We start from the raw sequence: 22,398 nt of genomic DNA, 5'->3' as shown, positions 1-22,398 counted from the left end.
GGGTATAATTGTAATTTTTATGTGCTATATGCTTGAGACATCATTATTTTGTGGATATATATGTGATATCTGGCATGAGTGGGTCCTTTTGAGCAGTTTTATCGAAAAATTCACAACGGGGAAAAATGCCTGACTCGGGTCGAGCCTAGCGGTATTTTGGGAATTTCAATAATTTGGGCCAGCTGGTAAAATAAAATCAAGTGGTAGAATATATATATGTTTGATGGGTTAGTTAATAAATTTGGAGATTAGTGGTGTAATTGGATTTTTAGGCAAATGAGCAAAACACCGTTGAGGTTAGCTTTGAGATTAAGTAAAAGCAAGGGATAAAATGTTCTTTTGGCGTTGGTGTTAGACAAAATTTGGCTAAGTTTAGACAACAACCTTCCTTTAACGTTCCCTCTCTTTCTCACTTCTTCTAGGTCATTCTTTCAATTTATTCAAGACCAAACATAAGAGACAAAGCTTGGGATTTTGAGGAATTTCTAGGAAGAACTAAAGTGTATTGAAGGGATTAAGAGGTGCCCACATCCTCATTAACTTTAGAAATTTTGAATTCAGAGAGGTAAGCTTCACCACTCTGTGTTTTCTATTCAAGTTCTTGGTGTTCTGGTGTTCTTGGTAGAATTGGGATTTTGATTTGACTTTTGGAGTATTAAGATACAAGCAAGTTGTATGTGCTTGATGATGATGGACATGACTTGAGTAATTGAATTGCAGCTTTTGTTTCATTAATTTAATTGAATTTGAGTTGGATTTTTCAGATTTTAGAGTAAAGATTGAACTTAAGACTCTAAATTTGGTAAATTGTGATTTTGATGTAAGTTGTATTAGCTATATGAAGGTTGAAGTGATGGAAAATCTACTAAAAATATGTTGGAGTTGAGGTTTTGGGGCTGTTATTATAGGGGAAATCATAGGATTGAAATTTGGGGAAGAACATTAATTGTGGGCTCGATTTTTAGGTTCTAAGGACCTAGGGCGACCACACTAGTGTCTCAAAAAGCCCAGGATTTCGCAATAGCGTGACCGCGCTAGGGGCTTGGAAACCCCAAATTTTTTGTGGGCGCGACCACGCCAGGTGCCCAGAAAACACGTTTTCCTGATATTTAGGAACTAGGCTTGGGGTTCCGAGGATTTTTTTTGGGGACCCACTTGGGGGCTCGGGGGACGATTCCATTACCGGGTTGAATGGAATTGGGGGCCTAAGAGCTAGGGTTTAGTTTTGAAAAGCGTGATTTGGACTTAGTTCCTAATAAGCGTACCATTTATGTTGTGACTAGGGATTTTCTTAGGGCTTAGGAGAAGGATCACACTCGAGGTCGCTCTGTCTTCAACACAGGACCCAAGGCAAGAAAACAGACATATGCACATAGAGCAGGTTGTTTGATATGCATATCATCAATGATTTGTCTTTGGATGATCTGTACGATCTATATTCAGCAATCGTGTGGAATATGGGTTGTGAAGACGGGGTCAAGTTGAGGGTGTCGTACCCACTCCGCCATCATGGATCGTAAGCTTGGTGTCGGGAGGCGCACCTCACTTGGTTGGGTTGTTCGGCAAGGCTACTTGGCTGGGATGTGTAAATGGTTTATGTGTTTGAAATGAGAATGTTTGTAAATTGTGAAACATGTTTGTGATTTGTATGAGTTGAATGAATGCATTTATTATCTGTGAATCATGTTGTTTATTGCTTATGATTAATTGGATATTTATATGCCATGTAGGATTTTCTTGCTGAGCCTTGGCTCACAGGTCCTCTATGGTGCAGGTAAGGGCAAGGGAAATGTCGACTAGCCATGAGTTGGAGAGCTTTAGAGCAGCGTGTAATGCCCCAAATTTCCTAATAAGGTTTAGGCCCTTGGTTAGGAGGCCGGGAGGGACATAATTGATTTATTATGCTATTTAATGATAATATGCATGTCTAGGTGTATTAAATATGCATGTGAACCCATTTGTGATTAATTGGGTGATTTTCATATTTTGGCCATTTTGGCCATTTCGGGCATTTTTGGCATATATGTGAAATGGGCGTGGTGCTTTGTTATTTTACTTGGTTATGCCAGGGTTACCCAGCACAAGACGATCCTAGGAGGTAGGCTAGTGGGAAAGTCACAATGGGATTTAAGCTTGACTTGGAGAAAGTCAAGGGGTATTTAGAGCATTACTGGGTTATTAGGTAATGGGAATTAATATTTGGTGATAAATTGGGAGTTAGTAAGATCAGGGGGAAATTCTGGAAGTTTTGACTATAATGTCCCCGGGGGTGTTTTCGGGACCCCGAGCACTAGGTTTTATTGGAAGCTACTTAAGCTTGAAGTAACCTTTTAAGAAAATAAAAAGAACGTTCTGTACATTCTCTCTCCCTAAAAGTTCCCTTTTCGTTTCCCGATCGCATTTTTGAAGGTATCTTGAGTTCTAGGACTCGGAATCAAGCGAGGAGCGAGTCATAGCAATCCTAAGGAGAATTAGAAGCTTATTAGCCGGAGGATTTAGTTGGAAACAACTCAATCAGAGGTAATTCAAGTTTTTAAAAGTTTTTAAGCTTGAATTGGATTTTGTGAATCGTTGAGTGTTTAGTTCGTTTGAGCCTCAGGTTTTGATGGTTTTGGACCATTGGGGAGTTTGGGAACTTTGATTTGATGATTTGAGAATGTTTAGACATGTTTTTGGGAGGTTTTAAAAGGTTAAAAATGAAGGAAAATGGCTGCCCCGAAGTTGGGCCGCGGCCCTGTTCTTGGGTGCCGCGGCCCTGGTTCGATGAAGCTAGTGGCAGGAGTTGTTCCTGCTGGGCGCCGCGGCCCTTGCTTCAAAGTTGGCTGGGGGCCGCAGCTCAAGGTTCCAGGGTCGCGACTTAGGCAGGCTTTTGAGCCGTTTGGGTGTTTGACCCCGGGAACGTGGTTTTAGGCCTCGGGATCATTCCTACTACCCGGATTAGTGAGGATTGACGTCTTGGAGGCTAAGTTTTAGTTCAAGGATTGGTTTTATAACTTAAACTCATTGGATCACCATTTGTGGTTGTGACTAGGTTATCACTAGAGGCTTGGGATCAAGATTGTGCTTGTGGCTCATTTGTTGGTAACCTGTGCTTGGACCCAAGGTAAGAAAACTGCACCCCATGTGTGACATGAATGGTTATGTTTGATGCATGTTGGATGTTTGAATGTAAACATTGATAGCATAATGAATGCTTGGCGATTTTGCCCATTTGCATATGATTATTATTGAGGCATGCTGGATGATTAAGTGTGATGCATGCGATGCACGAGAAACATGTGATTAGGGCATGCCATGAATGATGAATATGGGATTGGTCAGAGCTTGAGTCTCAGTGTTTGTGCATGATCAATATTATGCTCGCAACTGTTAGGTAAGCATGCTGGATGTTCTACTCTTGGATAAATGACATGTGATACATATTGATAGCATTGCTTACTTGTGCATGGCTCTGACTAACTAGTCAGAATTGGCAAAGGTGTCAGTATCAACTGTGAAGCTGTGACTCACTAGTCAGGTTCGGCAGTGGTACTGGGCACTGGTCACATTGTGCTGACTCACTAGTCAGGACGGCCTTAGCGTGTTCCACGCAAGCCAAAAAAGATTAGATCTAATCGACTTTTTGCATTGGATGACTCAAAGAGCATTAATACCGGACCGACCTCAAGTTTGATGAATATTAAAAAGCGCTTGTCTAGCCAAGGGCTAGCCATTTAGAGCCAGGGCCAGCGAGCCCCGTGACTGTTATGTCACATGGCTATGGGCACCGGCCCCACAGTGACGTGCTTGTCAGTCACTCATCTGATAAGAGCCATTGCAGGAAAGCCCAGGTAACGGTGTCGTTACACGGCTATGGGCACTGAGGCCCTAGTGACTTGTTTGTCAGTCACTCAATATGGTTTACCAGAACCTCAAGTGATATTCACTCATCTGATCAGAGCTATGAGCTCTGTATGATCATTTTGATCATCATATGCATGGCTATGGGCACCGGCCCCGTAGTGACTTGCTTGTTGGTCACTCAGCATGGTTTACCAGAACCTCAAGTGTTGAGACACTTATCCGATTAGGATTGACTTGATAGTCCTCCAATCAGAAGGGCAGGATTTCTTATCCTGGATACCCCAGCATTGTTTGAACTCATTTGCATGCTGAATAGAGCTATGTTTGCTAGGCATGCCAGATATGATTTGATATCATGATATGACTGTTTATGAGCATATGATTTTTCTTGCTGGGCTTCGGCTTACGGGTGCTTTGTGGTGCAGGTAAAGGCAAAAGGAATCTGGACCATCCTTGAGTTGGAGAGCTTAGGTGATGACGTGTACATATGCAGCTGCTCGACCAATACTTGGGAGAGGTTTGAAAGAGGAACTAGGGTTAAACCCTATTTTGCCGCTTAGAACGGCCTGTTGTAAACATTTTCTTGTAATAGACTCTGAAATTATATTTTTGGGATCCCAATGCATACAGTAAACGTTCTAGTGAAACGTTATATCTTAACCAAAGTTTTTAATCTCTAAACCGCTAATCATACTTAGTTACACGTTTATGGCCAAATGACTTGATTAGCGAGTTTAGCACTGTTTGCAATGTGCACTGTAGTGGTCCCTGGAGTTGGGGCGTTACACAGCGTGTACACGTTCGACCTGCTCGGCCGCCACGATCGAGATATTTCGTGGGACTTAGAGTATAAAAGTCCAATTTTGTTGCTTAGGCCGATTATTTTGTACACCCTGAATGTAATTATATTTTGATAAACCATTATTTAATTTATGTTACACCTTTGAGTCCAAATGGCTTGCTTAACAAGTTAAGCACAATTTTAAACACACAGTGTAACGATCCTAGATTAGTAGGGCGTTACACCATACTTCAATCAAAGTGTTGCAAATTGTTTGTTAAAAAATTGTGTCCCCTCTTCACTAATAATAGCTCTAGGAATACCAAATCGAGTAAAAATATTATGCTTGAGAAATTCAAGCACCACAACAACATCATTGGTAGGAGTTGCTGTAGCCTCTACCAACTTAGAAACATAATTCACCGCCAAGAAGATATACACATTTTAGAATGACATCATGAAAGGTCCCATGAAATTAAGGCCCCATACATCATATAACTCAACCTCCAAATTATAATTCATAGGCTTCTCATTCCTTCTTGAAATCTTTCCAATGTGTTGGCAACGATCACATCGTTTCACGAATTGATGAGCATCTTTAAAGAGGTTAGGCCAATAAAAACTAGATTGTAAGACCTTAGCAGCTGTCCTATTCACCCCTAAAATGACCACCATATGGAGAACTATGGCAATGAGTCAAGACACTCTCTACCCTGACTTCAGGAATACATCTTCTAAGCACATTACTAGGGCATAACTTGAAATGAAATGGTTCGTCCCCTAGACAAAATTTAACTTGATGCATAAATCTTTTCCTCTGTTGAAACTTAAACTTGGAGGGAATAATATTGCTAACCAAATAGTTAACATAATCAACTTACCAAGGTAGACTCTTCTCACTAATAACAAGTAGTCTTTCATCAGGAAAAGACTCATTAATAGTAGTAAAATCAGTAGAATTCTCCTTGTTCTCTTACCTTGACAAGTGATTTGGAATGATTTTCCGAAACCTTTCTCTCTTTAATCTCTAGTAGAAACTCTTGTAAAAGTAAGACCCATCAAATCAAGCGAGACTTAGAATCCTTTTTCTCAATTAAGTACTTAATAGTCGAATGATCGGTATATACAATGACCTTAGTACCCACAAAATATGACCATAATTTATCAAAAGCATAAATTAGAGCTAGCAATTCCTTCTCAGTAGTTGTGTAATTAAGTTGAGCATCTTAAAGAGTCTTACTAGCATAATAGATCGAATGAAAGATCTTTTTCCTCCGCTACCCCAATACTGCTCCTACTACAAAATTGCTAGCATCACACATCAACTCAAATGGGAGACTCCAATTAGGAACAATGATGATTGGTGCAGAAACCAATCTCTTCTTGAACTCAACAAATGTTGAAAAACAAGCATCATCAAACTTGAACTAAACATATTTCTCCAAAAAATTGCATAAAGGCTTTGAAATCTTGGAGAAATCTTTAATGAATCGCCTATAGAACCCTGGACGGCCAAGAAAACTTCTCACTCCCTTAATAGTCATCGGTGGAGGGAGCTTTTCAATAGTCTCAATCTTTTCTCTATCAATTTCTAGACCTTTGCTTGAAACTTTATGACCAAGAACAATTCCTTCTTGAACTATAAAATGGCATTTTCTGAGTTCAAAAGAATATTTGTGTCTTCACACCTCTTCAAAACCTAAGCTAAATTCTTTAAACATTCACCCAAAGAATCTCCAAGCACAGAAAAGTCATCCATAAAAACTTTGACACCCTGTTCCACCATATCTGAATGTATAGCCATCATACATCTTTGAAAAGTGGTCGGTGCGTTACACAACCCAAAAGGCATCCATCTGGAAGAAAAAGTACCAAACAAGCACGTAAATTTAGACTTTTCCCGATCCTTCATTGCAATAACTATCTGATTGTATCCTAATTACGCATCCACAAAACAATAGAACTTATTACCTGCTAACCTATCAAGCATCTTATCAATGAAAGGCAATGGAAATTGGTCGTTCCTTGTGGTTGTACTCAACTTTCTGTAATCCATACACACTCTCCATCCAGTTACAGTTCTTGTGGGAATGAACTCATTGTGTTCATTAGCCACCACTATTATTCTGCCCTTCTTGGGTACACATTGCATAGGACTTACCCAAGAACTATCTGAAATAGGGTATATGATTCCGACATCTAACCACTTGATAATTTCTTTCTTGACCACTTCTTTCATAATCAGATTCAATCTCCTTTGGTGCTCAACAATAGGCTTGTGACCATCCTCCATCTCTATTTTATCCATACCTTTAATGTCTGTAATTCTCCAACCCATAGCCCTTTTATACTATCGCAACACTCTAAGCAATTTATCTTCTTATTCACTTGAAAGAGAAGAAGAGATAATTATTGGTAAAGCATAATTAACTCCCCAAAATACATACTTTAAATGCGATAGAAGTTGCTTAAGTTCTAGTTCAGGAGGTTTTTCAATGGACGGTTTCACTGCTTCAGACTTTACAAGCATCTCAATTGATTCAAACTTTTGAAAAGGTCTACGAAGAATAGGCAAGGAATTCAATTATTTTATACACTCTTATATCTCATCAATTTCCTCATCACCCATTGATTGTAATGACAACTCTAAGCATCAGTATAACAATGTTTAATCGTGACCATGTTTGCTGCACTTTCAATAACCCTCAACGAAAAACAATCTTCATGATCATCAGAGAGCTTCATAGCAGAAAAGATATTAAAGGTAACTTGATCTTCTTGAACTCTCATCACTAATTCTCCTTTTTGAACATCAATTAATGTTCTCCCTATGGCTAAGAATGATCTACCAATAAGTAAAGGAATCTCTTGGTCTTCCTCCATATCCAATACTATGAAATCTGCATGGAATATAAATTTATCTTCCTACATAGGTATATCTTCAACTATTCCTCTCAAATAGGCCAACGATCAATCTGCTAGCTATAATCATACCGAAGTAAGCTTGACTTCTCAAACTCCAAGCTTCATAAAGATAGAAAGTGGCATCAAATTAACACTCGCATCCAAATCACATAGTACTTTTCCAGCGTATTGTGTGCCAATAGTACATTGGATAGTGAAAACTCCCAAAATATTTGAGTTTCGGTGGTAGCTTCTTTTGTAGAATTGAACTGCACTCCTCAGTCAATGCCACAATCTTATACTCATCAAGACATTGTTTTCTTGAAAGAATATCCTTCATGAACTTGACATAGCTAGGAATCTTCTCCAAAGCATCAACAAACTGAATATTGATGGATAATTTCTTAAAAACATCCATGAATTTTTGAAATTTCTTATCTTGCTTTTTCTTTTGTAAATGTTGAGGAAATAGTGAAGCAGGATAAATTGGCTTCTTTGATGTAGACAACTCTTCTTGCGAGGTCTTTTTTTTTTCAACACTCTCTTCTTCACCACCTTATCAGTGCCTTCATGAGATTCAAATTTATCTACCACATCCTCATCAATCTTCCTAGTGTTGCCTTCAATTTCTTTACAACTCCTTAAGGTAATTGATTTACATTGCTCATTATTATCTTTTCTAGGATTCATCTTGGTGTCACTAGGCAATGTTCCTTGAGGATGGTTGTTAATAACACTAGCTAGTTGACCCATTTGCATCTCCAAGGCTCTCATTGATGCACTTTGACTTTGAATTAAGGCATTTTGGTTTTGAATAACCACATTAGTCTTTTGCATGTATTCAAGAAGAAGATCCTCTGTTGAGATGGCTTCTTCTCATTCTTTTGTGTCCTTGGTTGCTGTTGAAATCCAGGTGGAGCATTAGGTAGAAGAGGAATATTTGAATTCTAAGTATTTCTCCATGAAAAATTAGGGTGGGTTCTCCAACCAAAATTGTACTTGTTGGAGTATGGATTGAACGCATTGGAAGGAGGATTGTTCTGTTGATGATTTTGATTCCTAACAAAATTAATTGTGTCAGATTGCGATGCATCACGATAGACTAATGGACACTATTGGGTTGGGTGCCCTTCTCTACACATCTCACAATATATTGGCATATTCTGCACTTGTTGAACTGACTGCATGGATTGTTGTTGAGTAATAGACATGCCTTCAATCTTCTTATTAAGCGCTTCAAGTCGTGACACCATTTTTCCGGAGAATGATGTCAACTGAACAACTTCATAAATACTCGTTGATTTTTTAGAACTGGCTCTATCATGTGATCTACAATTATTGGAGGTCAAATCCTCCAATATCTCAAATGCATTCTCGGGGTATTGATTCATTAATGAACCCCTTGCAGCTCCATCAACTTGAGTAGCACATTGTCAATTCAAACCATTGTAGAATATTTGAAATTTCATATGGTTAGAAAGTCCATGGTATGGGCATTTTCTCCAAAGATCTTTAAACCTCTCATAAGATTCATACAATGATTCCATGTCTAACTATTTGAAGTTCTGAATCTATCTAATCAATCTTTTAGTCTTCGCAGGAGAGAAATACTTGTTTAAAAACTTTTCTACAAGTTTATTCCAACTAGTGATAGAATTTCTTGGCAGTGAGTCTAGCCATTCTCTTACTCTTCCATCCAGATATCTATTGAAAAGCCTCAACCTAATGTTCTCCTCAGAAACACAATTTTTCTTGAAATTTTCCACAATCTCCCGAAAATTCCTCAAATGAGCGTTTGGATCTTCAGTTGGAAGGCCATTGAATTTATTCTCTCTAATGGCTTGCATGGTAGTTGAGTTTACATGAAAGTTGTTGGCTTCAATTACTGGCCTTGTAATTCTTGAATGAATGCCATCGAATGAAGGCAAAATATATTCCTTGATCCGCAGATGCCTTTGAACTTCAAGCTCAACACCTGCTCCATTACCAGCCCTTTGTGGGTTGCAAACTCGAGGTGGGTCAACATTAAGAGGTTGACAATCATTATCATTATCTCTTATCTTTACCGGTTGACTTTTTGCTTGCCTTACTTTCTTTCTATTTTTTTGGCAATCTTTTCAATCTCAAGGTCAATTGAAATAAGTCGACATGATCTTAGTCGACGCATACAATGTCAACTTCCTTCAAAATAAGCAATCCAGCAAAATTATAAGAAACTTGATCTCAAAATACTAATTAGTGAATTAATATTAACAAAGAAATTCTTAAAGATTGGTCCCCGACGACGATGCCAAAAACTTGTTATTGATTTTATCAACCTAACGCAAGAGCACGTTTTGTAACAAGTAGTATATATAAATTGATCCCACAGAGACTAATCTTTAAGTGTGAAATACCAATCACTATTTTTCTTTCAATCCAAGTTAGATACAATTCAAAGAAACTAGAAAAATAAAATAAAATTCTAAGAAAAATAACACAATTAGAAATCAAGAATTACAATTATGGGTCTTTAATTTCCCCCTATGTTCTTCCACAAGCATCTTTTATCATCTTTAATTTAATATTGTAATTGCTAGTGTAGGGTTCCTAAGTATTCACAAGGGAATCTAACCAATAGATTAATTTTAATATTCCTATAAAGAATTTAAATCTATCAATAGCATTAAGTTTATCCCTAATTTGACTACCTAGGGTGATTAGGTATATTCTTATCCTAAACACAAATCAACATAAACATGTCAATCCAAGGTTATATTAATTAGATCTAATTTAGATTTTCTCTTCCAAGTTCCATCTAAATTACTAAATCAATTTCAAAGTTAATTAATATTTGAAAATCATTAAGCACAAATCAATATAAACAATTAATATGAACATCAAAATAAAGAATTAAAAAAGAAAACTTATTTATAAACATAGGGTTCCATTAAAGCCATAAAAAAAGAAATTTAGTTCATCATCTTAAAATAAAATACAAAACAAGAATAACAATTCATGGTTTGAAATTCAAAAGAACAAGATAAAATAAAGAAGAAAAAGAAAAGATGAAACTAGGTAGGATGATTCGTCTTCAATCTTCAAAATCCCTTATGTTCTCGTGTTTTTCTCCCCATAAACTTTCTCTCCACGTTCATATCTGATCCCATATGATAATCCTCATGAAAATTATGAATTCCCCATAAATGGGCTATAAAATACCTTGAAATAAGTTTAAGTCGCGATACAACGCTGGCACGTAAAAATTTCACACTGGCTCGCAAAGCTTTCTGCCAAAAGTAATTTTTCATGATTCAACATTTCTCAGTAAAACACACATAAATTTCTCATAAAAACTCTAAATGAGACGATTAAATATGATTTAGTAAGCTAAGAAAGACATATACAACTTATATTTCACGAAGTTTTCCCAGAAAATGCTTGGATCATAGTCGAAATTAGGGTTGAAGTTACAACTTTGCGTAACAACTACCGAGTCAAAAGAAGACTTGAACGAAAAATGTTTGCTCAACTCCAAACTTCATACTTTTTCCTGAATTTTCCATCATAAAAGCCAAATTAATTATTAACAATAAAACTTAAAGAAAATAAACCTAAAACATATTAAACTAATCAAATCGTTAGAAAAAGTAATGAAAAATAACTCTATTTCGTAGAGTTAACATGATGGCTATGTCATCTTGGTGTGTCTATATGTTGATGATATGTTGATTTTGAGTAATGAGATGAGAGACATAACTAAAACAAATATGTTTTACCTTCCACTTCAAAATGAAGGACCTTGGAGAGGTTGATACCATTTCGGGTATAAAAGTGAGTAGAAATAGTGGGGGTTATGCCTTAAGTCAAGCTCACAATGTTGAGAAAATGTTTGATAAGTTTAGTAATTAAAAAATAAGAGACAAATACACCATTTGATTCAAGCATAAAGCTTGAAAAGAACAATGGTAGGGTGGTGGCTCAACTTGAGTATCCTAGTGCATTATGAAGTTTAATGCACATCACTCATTGTACAAGAGCGAATATTGCATATCTGGTTACTAAACTAAGTAGATTTACTAGAAATCCAAGTATCAAACATTGGAAGGCTATTGAGAGAGTTCTAGGGTACCTTAAAAGGACCAAGAAGACAAGCCTTCAATATTCAAGGTTCCTAAGATACTCGAAGGATATTCCGAAGCAAGTTGGATATCGTGTGTTGGAGACAATCTCTCCACTATCGATTGGGTGTTTATGCTTGGAGGAGGAGCGATTTCTTGGGGTTCAAAGAAATAAACATGTATTTCACACTCAACCATTGAGGTCGAGTTTATAGCTCTAGCAGCAACCGACAAAGGGGCCGAGTGGCTTAGGGATCTTATGTTGGATATCCCGATTTCCACGGATGAGGTATCTACGATCTCGATACATTGTGATAGTTAAGCCACATTAGCTAGAGCCTATAACGGCATATATAATGGAAAGTCTATACATATAAGTCTAAGACATGAGTATGTGAGACAACTGATTCAATAATGAGTCATTTCGATCTCTTATGCCAGAACACGGGAGAACTTAGCTTATTTGTACACCAAACCTCTTGCTAGAGAATTGGTAAGTTCTACATCTAGAGGGATGAGACTAAAACTCCTAGAATAAGATATTCACCAATGATGGAAACTCAACTCCAATCTTGTAAACATCAAGTGGAAGAGTCCAACGGGTAAGAACAAGTCATTGATAAGTGGATAGTTTTCAACACTAAACAATTGTGAGTCTCATCTGAGATGATTGGTGTTGGTTACTGTTGAGTAAGGGTTAAGCCTAACGCTTTTAATGAAGTTTAGTTGAGTGCAACAAGAATCTCTAAAGGTAACAAAGATGTTGTAAGAAGTTCACCTATGTGAACTTATAGGTGGTGTTGCCTCTCATGGGAGGTTGAGTTTGTTCTCGAAAAGTTCATAAAATGGATGAGCACATGGCCATGATAATGCTAAGCGAGAAGAGGGGGAAAATGAATGGAAAAGTAGAGGTGTGTCCAGTATTACCATTATAATCAATAGGATTAATTTGTTCAATCCTTAAAGACACAAAAGTATTTCGATAAGGCTTTGTAGTGTTTTCACTAAGGTAAAGTTCAAATCGAAAGATACTTTACTTTATACACTAGTATTGTTTAAGTTATAAAAGAGAGGATTATATTTAACCAAGTGGGGGAATGTTGAGATTGATTAAATATAATGGTTAAGTAGTTTTATACAAGGTGGTGCAAAACACTTAATGATTTCACTTAAGTTGAAGTAAAATTATGAGTTTTTGTTGTAGGGGTCTATAATTGATCTTTTCAAGTCTAAAATGATACGATGAGGTATCCAAGCATGCCCAAAAAGTTTGGGAACATTTGGAGATGTTTTAGGACACTTTTGTAGAAGTTGATCGACACAGAAGAGTCGTCGCGTTGCATGCCATTTTTGGCCTATGGGTGGCGATGCATCGCCACTGAGTGGCGATGCATCATTTGATAGTTCTGTGTAGTTACGTATTTTGGATCAAAATGATGTGTTTATGTGAGGATTTCATTTATTTAGGAGGTGTAATTTCATTCTCCATTTTACATCAAATTATAAAATTTGCTTTAATCTTTAAATTTTCAAGATTAGCCTTCACACTAAGCATGTGGTTTTTGATTAGTCTCTAGGAATTGTATTATTGAATTTATTCATAATATTGATAAACGAGTTTTAGGTTCGTTTATGGTCTAGTTTTTAGGAAGGTTTTCATTAGTTTAGGGCTATTTTATTGCAGAATTATGCTTGTTTGTTCATGTTTCAGGTTTTTGATGCTAAGATGGTGAAAATAGTGGAATGAAGTGAAAGTGGAAGAAAATGGAGTTATTTTGGAGAAAATCGAGTCATTCGGGAGCAAGAAGTCCAAGTAATGTTTTTGTGAATAGCGCTATAGCGCTATCATAATGGCGCTACAGTGCTAGAAAGAAGACTTCAAGGCTTGTGTTTCTGTAAGTAGCGCTACAACGCTACAAAACTAGCACTACAACACTATAAAACTAGCGCTACAGCGCTACAAAACTAGTGCTACAACGCTAGTACATGAATTTTCAATAGAATTTGGCTCTGCTATCAGCGCTCAAAACCTATCGCTACAACGCTATCGACGCGGTTTTGAAATCTTAAGCCACTTTTAGAAGGACAAAACGATCTTTTCACTTGGGAGCATTGGAAAACTATTTAATGGACATTAATCTGCGAATTTAGGAGGCAGTTTTAGTTTTATAAACCCTAGATCTTATAAAGACTGCTGTAATTAGATTTCTTTTTCTGGTTTATGACTTTCTAGATTTCTTCTTCATCTAAATTCTTTAGGTTATTTTTCTATGAACAATTATTTGACTATTATTTTCATTATGTTATCTATGAACTAAATCTTTTATCTAGGGATTAATGTAGTCACTTGAATTTCAATTTAATTTTACTATGATGTTCTATGATACTTCTTCTCTATTCTAATTTTTATGATGTTTGCTTAATGCTAGTAAATACTTGTTCACTATTTACTTGATTTAATGGTTTTGATTCAAATTTCGAAAGATGAGAATTGAATATGCTATCATTATATAGACATAGGTTGCATATTGGACAGAAGTACCTGTATGAATTGTGTAGTAATTAGGTCTCCATGCTTAATGCCTTCTATATGTTTAAGTTTATCACAGAGATGTAGAAAACCTGCATATAGGTCGAGATCTTATATCTTGAAAAAGAATAGGAATCAATTTATGTTAACCTGCTATTAGAATAGGAAGAAGAGATTTAGAACTGATTAGTAAAATTAATAGAATGAAAATTTGATGAAATTAATTCCTAGGCTTTATATTATTGATTGGTAATTCGTTGATTTATTATTCTGTTTACAGTTATTTAAATTGTGTTCATAGTTTAGAATTATTCATCTTTATTTTAATCATCAAATAGAAAGTAAAAAACGATTATTGGTAATTGGTTAATAGTCTTTGTGGGACGATCTCTGTTCTTACAGACTTTATTACTTGACACGACTACGTATACTTGCGTTCAAATTCCACACAAATATCGGTTAATTCAAAATTAACTTTATCTTGTAAATATTAATTAAATTATTATTTTATAATAATTAATTTAAAAGAAATTAATATTACTTTTTATTAACATATAGTTTTCAAATAAAACATAATAGTTAAATTAATTCATAACTTATAATTATCTAATAATTATATCTTTTCCTTGGAAAATTAATTCCCTTGCAAATAAATCCTTCCTATTTCGTAATTAACACTCATACCCTAGACTATGTAGTATAGAGGTTACTCGGGTACCGTGGACCTATAATTCTATGCTCCAATACATCAGATTATTAATTAAACTCTTTTAATTTAATAATCTTATTTATTTATTTCATTATTACTCCACTATAAATATGGAATTGCACTTCTAGTAGTTATAAAAATATTCACAGAATAATCTTGTGTAATCCATTGATAATTATTACATGTAGTTTCGTCCTTCAATTCATTGATTCGTAAATTAGAGTTGGTCAAAATTACCATTTTACCATTCTAATTACCTCTTGATCCTTAAGTATCATTAATTAGTGAACAGTTAATTTATAATCCTATTATAAACTTGACCTCAATAACCATTAAGTTCCAAAATTAAAACTTAAGGGAACCAATATTTGATCCGTTAGGAAAGCTTGAATTCTGATTCTTGTAAGATTATATTCCCAGCCATCCATGCCACTTAATCTCCTTAATAAAATTCATTAGCCTGTTTTCCAAACAAATCTTAATGAGTGAATCAAAAGATCCAATAGACATGAATAGGAGTTCATGACTACTCAGGATTTAGACTGACCTACATATGATCATTATATTGATATGAATTAAATATTTATTGTAAATGACAAGTTCATGAAGAAATTAATTCATATCGATTTTTCATATATAATCTAATTATATAACATAGCTTCACTAAGATGTTTATCCACATCAACAATTCAGATGTAGATCACATGCATTCTTAAAAATGTTTATCGAATCGTACTATCAACCATTTGTTAAAGATTCCATACTTTAATATGTTGTTGACTATTCTATTCATTATTAATATATTAATCATCTCTTACTAATACAAGATCACACTCACATTAATGAATATAAATTTTATGATATTTATATAAATTATTCACTAATAATTTAAACAATCAATTATAAGAAAATGAAATTATATTTAATTCCAAAATAAAATCTCTTTACACATACTTTTAGAGTATCAACCCTAACATTATTAACATCCCTATTATTAAGTCTACGAATTTGTTTGAAACTAAGCTACATTGAGGATGTCCCTTGGCATGACTAAAGGAGCTAAAGAATGTAAGTTGAAAAAGGAATTGCTACTACTATTTCTTTAAAAATGCTACACCTAAAAAAAACCCATTGTGTAATGCCCTGGATAGCCAAGACCATTACACTGTATACTTTAAATAGTGCCATATTTGCTAATCAAGTCCCTTGGTTATGAACATGTAACTAAGGTTAATGACAAGGGTTAGGGTTAAATTTTTTGGTCAAAAGGAAACGTTGACTTTTCATTTTAAAGTTTAGTATATACATGGAATCCCAAAATAACATAAAAGGTGTTTAAAAGGTTATATACAAGTCAAAATACAAGCCAAGCTGACCTAGGTGACAAAATAGAGGATACAACCCTAGTTCCTCCAAGATAACCCCGACCATGGTGGTCGAGCAGTCGCACCACACATACTCTCCAACTCAGGGCTGGTCAAGCTTTTCCTTCCCTTTACCTGCACCACACATCACCCCTGATCCAAGTCACAACAAGAAATTATGAACAAGTGCATGAATAGTAAATGCAGATTCCAGATGCATATCTAGCATGGCTAGTAGTAATAACCTACTCATACATGCATACAATTACAAATAAATGATTATAGGATCATCCTAGGGCTCGCTGCCCTGAATAGATGACCATAGAGTCAACCCGGGGCCCTATGCCCTAGCTAAGTGACCATAGAGTCACCCGTGCCCTTTTGCCCTAGCTCTGAGTAACTAGCCATAGAGCAAGCCAAGCGCTTTGTTTTTCCAAACGACCACAAGGTCGGCCAATGTAATAGTATGTCCCTGATTAGGCCTAAGACTCTCGATCAGCGCACAGCACGCTATTGCTGCCCTTGACTAATAAGTCAATGCCTTAACCAGATAGTCAGACAACTAGATAAATAGATAATCAGATCTAGATAAGCATACTTTAGATAATATAAGTATGCATAAATATTAATCATATATCTCAGCCAATTAAATACAAACACAGTAATAACCATGTTCCTTAATGGGGCCGAGCCCTAATCACAGAAATAATCACATTTAACACGTACTGGGTGCAGTTTTCTTACCTCAAGTCCGAGTGCAACGTATAAAAAAAACGACCCTCGAGCACAATCCCGGTTCTGAGCCCCTAGCGGTTACCTATTCATAACCATAATATAGAATCCCATCAATAACAAGCGAATAAAGGCTTCTAGACCGAGTCCTAGCCTTTGGGATGTCGAATTCTACTAAACAGAGTAGTAGAATCGATCCCGAGCCCCTAAGTCTAAGCTCCTACACTCAAGACCTTCCCGGGACTCAAAAGCCCTTCAAGCGCCGAGACCCAAGGTCCAAGAGTCGCGGCCCAGGCCCAAGCCCAAGAGCTGCGGCCCACCCCTAGGTAGAGAGCCCAAGGGCTTTCCTCTAGAACACACGTGTCGCTGCTTTCCCTGGAAGCACTGTTACCCTTATGGAGGTTCAACACCTCCTTCACCCTTTCGTTCATGAGAGCTGCGGTGCCCCAAGAACAAGGCCTCGACTCGACATGAAAACCCAGTTTTTCCCTCATTTTCTTCAAGTAGAAACTCACCAAAAACCCAACCAAGCATAGCCAAATCCCAAAAACAAAGTTCCCAATCAACTTAGCACTTCATAAGCCTCAAACCATCCCAAAAAAAAAAAACTCAGAACTCCTCACAAAACCATATTCAGATTTGGGTTTCCAAAACTCTAAAACTCAACTAAAACCAGAGAAAACATAAATAATTGAGGCTAGAAATCGATACCTCTACTACCAAAACAATGCTAAGCCTTTCCCCAAGCAATCCTGAGCCTAAGCTAGCTTCATTTCCCCTTAGATCGCAAGAAATTTCAAAGAAATGAGAGAGAGAGAGAGAGTACACGAGTGAGAGAGTTTCGTGTTTGTATTTTTCTGTGTTTTTCTATTTGTGTGTAGTTTACTTAAAGTTCAAGTAACTCTAAGCAAATCCCGAAGCTCGGGGTACCAAAAACGTCCCTCAGGGTAAAATGGTCAAAATTCTTGAAATACCCTCCTAATCTCACTAACTCCGAATATATCCTCAAATATTTATTCCCATTACCCAATATCCCGGTAATGTACTAAATACCCAAAATACCCCTTGAGTCACCTCGAGTCGGGTATTTGGTCCTGTTGACCAAGTTTTTGGCCAATGACGTGAGAACGTCAAAAATGACAAACCTTCAAGAGAATTTAAACGACACAGATGGTTTAATAAAGAAAATAAAGAACACACAAGATTTTTATAGTGGTTCAGCCCCAATATGTTGGTAATAGCCTAATCCACTTAGAGTTGTGATTATAGATCTGTACCCAAGATCAGATGGACTGAGCCAACTGAGTTTCTTCAGTACAGATCGCAAAAATACAAGAATTCTTTATGATACCAGCACTTTCTCTCTCTAGAAAACTCAGACCCAAAATTTCCCAAAAGTCTCCTAAGAAGCCCCAGAATCCCCTTTTTGATCCCATAAGCCATATATTTATAGGCTTAGGATCATACATCTGATATCCCCTAGAATCGGGATATTTCATTATATTTATTATATTTAAATTACAAAAAAAATTCAAAATGTAACAAAACCCCCCAATTTGTGGGAAGAATGAGAGATTCCCGCGCGTGCCAAGACCGGTTCTTGTTGAAGCCGTTTCTGGGAATCTTGACTTAGTCCTCCTCTATCTGGTCGAACCATATCTCCTACTGACCATTCATGCAAGTGCTGGTCAGACACATGCATGCTGGACATATGCAAGTGCTGGTAGGACATGCACTTGCTGGTAGGACATGCACTTGCTGGTAGGACATGCATTTGCTGGTAGGACATGCATTTGCTGGTCGGATATGTGCATGGTGGTAGGACATGCACTCCTCTCGTCTAACATGGCACTCTCCTCTAGAATGCCATGTCTCTCCTCTAACATGGCACTCTCCTCTAGCATGCCATGTCTCTCGTCTAACATGGCACTCTCCTCTAGCATGCCATTTCTCTCTTTGGACAACCATGCACTTGCTGGACATATGCATAAGGACCAAACCTTTTGGACTCTCCTCGGACCAAATTCTTGGGCTCTCCTCGGACCACACCCTTGGGGTCTCCTCGGACCAAATTCTTGGGGTCTCCTCAGACCACACCCTTGGGGTCTCCTCAGTCCAAAATCCGACCGGGCACACCCTAGCCTAAGTACTCTCCTCGGGTGCACTTGTACACTTGCTTGGACATGACACCTCTCAAGCAGTCAAAACTCTTCATCAGTCTACCGGGTCACTTTATCACAACTCTGAGGAGTCAATGTATTTATTGACTATTAATGTGTCTTTTACTGCCACTTGTCACCTCTATTGCTACGTCATTGATCTCCAATTTTTGGGGATAACAGGTCCCGTTGTGACTCTCCCGCTAACTTGCTCCCTAGGATCGCCTCGTGCCGAGTAACCCAAATATATCCACATAATAATGTGGTCTCACACATATATCACATATATTCCAAATATACCCGTAATGGGCCAAATTACGAGAATTGCCCTTCTAATAAGAAACAGGCCCACATGCATATTTAATACACCTAAACATGTATATCTAGTCATATTATAATATAACTCATGTAATTATATAAGGATACACATATATATCACATAAACACATATTTCATAATTAAATCACATATATTCAAATAATTCTCCATAATTTTCCATCCTGCCACCCTAATCAATGCCCTAAGCCTTATTAGGTAATTTGGGAGGTTACACATCATGTGTTTTCTTTGGGTATGGAGAATCCCAAAAAGTGATCAAAGGAACCTATGGATCCTTTTTGTTGGTCTTCTTTAGTAATTGAGGATTTCAAAAACAACACATTTTCAGACACTTGACATGTAATGGTTGGCTATGAAGCTTCTTTTTCATTGATATCAATGGAGATTGTAGAGCAAGGCCACCAGATTCCATGAATGTGTTGATTTAGAACATTTGGAGGGCTAGGTAGAGACCAAATTTTCCAAGCACTACAAGCCTATGTTCGAGAACACTAACTTATTATTTTTTTTAACATTGAGTACCCATTCCCAACTTGAGTTGCTTTGAGTTTGATTGGGTTTCAAAAGAAAACTTGTGATTAATGATGTGTGGGTGGAGTGGAGGTTTGTGCTTGATGTGGGGAAACTTGTGATTAATGAAGTGTGTATGGAATGGAGGTCCGTGCTTGATGTGGGGAAGCTTCATTATGGTTGATCTTCGATCTTTCTCAAGCTTGCACATAGATGTTTCGATTTCCCTGTCTCGTGGATTGCAGTAGAGATTCACTAGGCTCTATGGGAAATCCATGAATGGGTTAAGAGTTCATGTTGACGGTGAGAACTCGTCAACTAAGTTGAGTTGGAAGAAATTATCAAGTTAGGATTGTCAATAAAAAAGCTTAGAAATCAAAGCAATAGCTCAAGAATTATGACAGAATAACAATGGAGAAATCAATCAATCTTTCATTAACTCTCAAGTCTTTGCTACAGTAAAACTTCCAACCCCCTTTCAGGTGGTGTTAGAGTTCATTTTATAGTAGGCTCTAATGGCCTTAGGTACATAGTGGTCCAGGAGACCAAGGGGTACATAAGTACTATGTTAGGGGAGTGGCTTCAGAGGTTATGGTCGTACGTCAATACAGGAGCAGGTGTCAGGAGGATGTCTCCACTACTTGTCTGTACCCATGTCTGATGAGTGGCGGCAGGCGTAGTGGCGCAGGTGGTAGTGGTGTCGACTCTGACCCTTGGCCGTAGACGTACGGGCCATAACTCTTATCCCAGTAGTGACCGTACTCAGTACTAGGTCGTACAAGTATGTCCCATTCGACTCGTACCGGAGCCTCTGAGCATAGGGGTCTCTAGGTGTAAGGAATAGGACCCTTGGTGCATGGCTCTACTCATGAGGCCACTAGGTGACGTAGTTTTCATTCCTTCGTGAGGCCCCCTCGGAAGGTTTATTGGTGGCGCGACTCTCTTGGCTGTTCACGGGGCCGAATGTGTTGCGGATGTGACCCCCATGAGGCTATGTGCGAGGCCGCCACCATGGGGCCTATTTGGCGAGGCCACCCCGTGGGCATGGGCGAGGCCACCATGGGGCCTATTCGGCGAGGCCACCTTGGGGCCATGGGCGAGGCCATTTGGGCCTATGTGGCGAGGCCACATCGGGGCCACGGGCGAGGCCATTTTGGGCCTAAGTGGCGAGGCCACCTTGGGGCCACGGGCGAGGCCACTTTGGGCCTAAGTGGCGAGGCCATTCGGGCCTATGTGGCAAGGCCACATTGGGGCCACGGGCGAGGCCACTTTGGGCCTATTCGGTGAGGCCACCTTGAGGCCATGGGCGAGGCCATTCGGGCCTATGTGGCGAGGCCACATTGGGGCCACGGACGAGGCCACTTTGGGCCTATTCGGCGAGGCCACCTTGGGGCCATGGGCGAGGCCACTCGAGCCCTTGGAGATGCACGCGCGGTGGCCGAGCGACGCCAGGGCGTGCGCGCGCGAGGAGGGCCTCGCGCCTGGGGCATGGCCGAGCGTGGCCATGGTGACGGGGCTGGGACCTCACACATCGCGAGTTGCTCCGAAGTTGCCGTCAAAGGATGATGGGCCTTCACGGGATCTTATATGTGCACGGAACATTGAGCGTCCACAGTTCATTTTTCAAAATATTTGAAACACCTCTTGTTAGGGTTTGTGCTCTGAAAGCATGTGTAAAGACATTTTATTTTAGAAATTAATGAAAGTGCATTTTTCTTGTAATTAAATATCTAAATTATTGAATAATTAATATAAATATAAGAATATTCCATATTCATTAATGAGAGTATGAATTTCTATTAGTACGAGAGGATTGCGATCATAAATAATGAATAGAATAGTCAGCAACATATTAAAGTATGGAATCTTCAATGAATGTTTGCTAGTATTGTTCGCTAAGCATTTTGAATGCATGTGATCTAGATCCGGATTACTGATGTTAATAGACATCTTAGTGAAGGTACTTTATATGACAAGACTGATGTGAATTAATTTCTTTATAAACTTACCGTTTGCCATAAATATTTAATTCATATCAAATAGATGATCATATGTAGAACAGTCTAAATCCCGAGTAGTCATTAACTCCTATTCCTGTCTATTGGATTTTTTGATTCACTCACTAAGGTTTGTTTGTAAAACAGGCTAATGACTTTTGTTTTAGAGATATAGTGGCATGGGTGGCTGGGAACATGTTCTTATAAGATTTGGAATCCAAGCTTTCCTAACAGATAATATAATGGTTTCCTTAAGGGTTAATTATGAAACTAAATGGTTATTGAGCTCAAATTTATATTGTGATTATAAATTAATCGTTCACTAGTGAATTTTTTGACTTGTTTTTTCGTCAACTTACACAGAGTTATAAATGAAAAGTTATTTTGTGTGTAAAATCCTAAGCGAAACCTTTACTGTGAATAATGAGCA

The sequence above is a fragment of the Humulus lupulus genome, chromosome X (genome assembly GCF_963169125.1).
Source record: "Humulus lupulus chromosome X, drHumLupu1.1, whole genome shotgun sequence".
Lineage (NCBI taxonomy): Eukaryota > Viridiplantae > Streptophyta > Magnoliopsida > Rosales > Cannabaceae > Humulus > Humulus lupulus.
The sequence above is the reverse complement of the archived record's forward strand: the minus strand, read 5'-3'. Positions refer to the sequence as shown.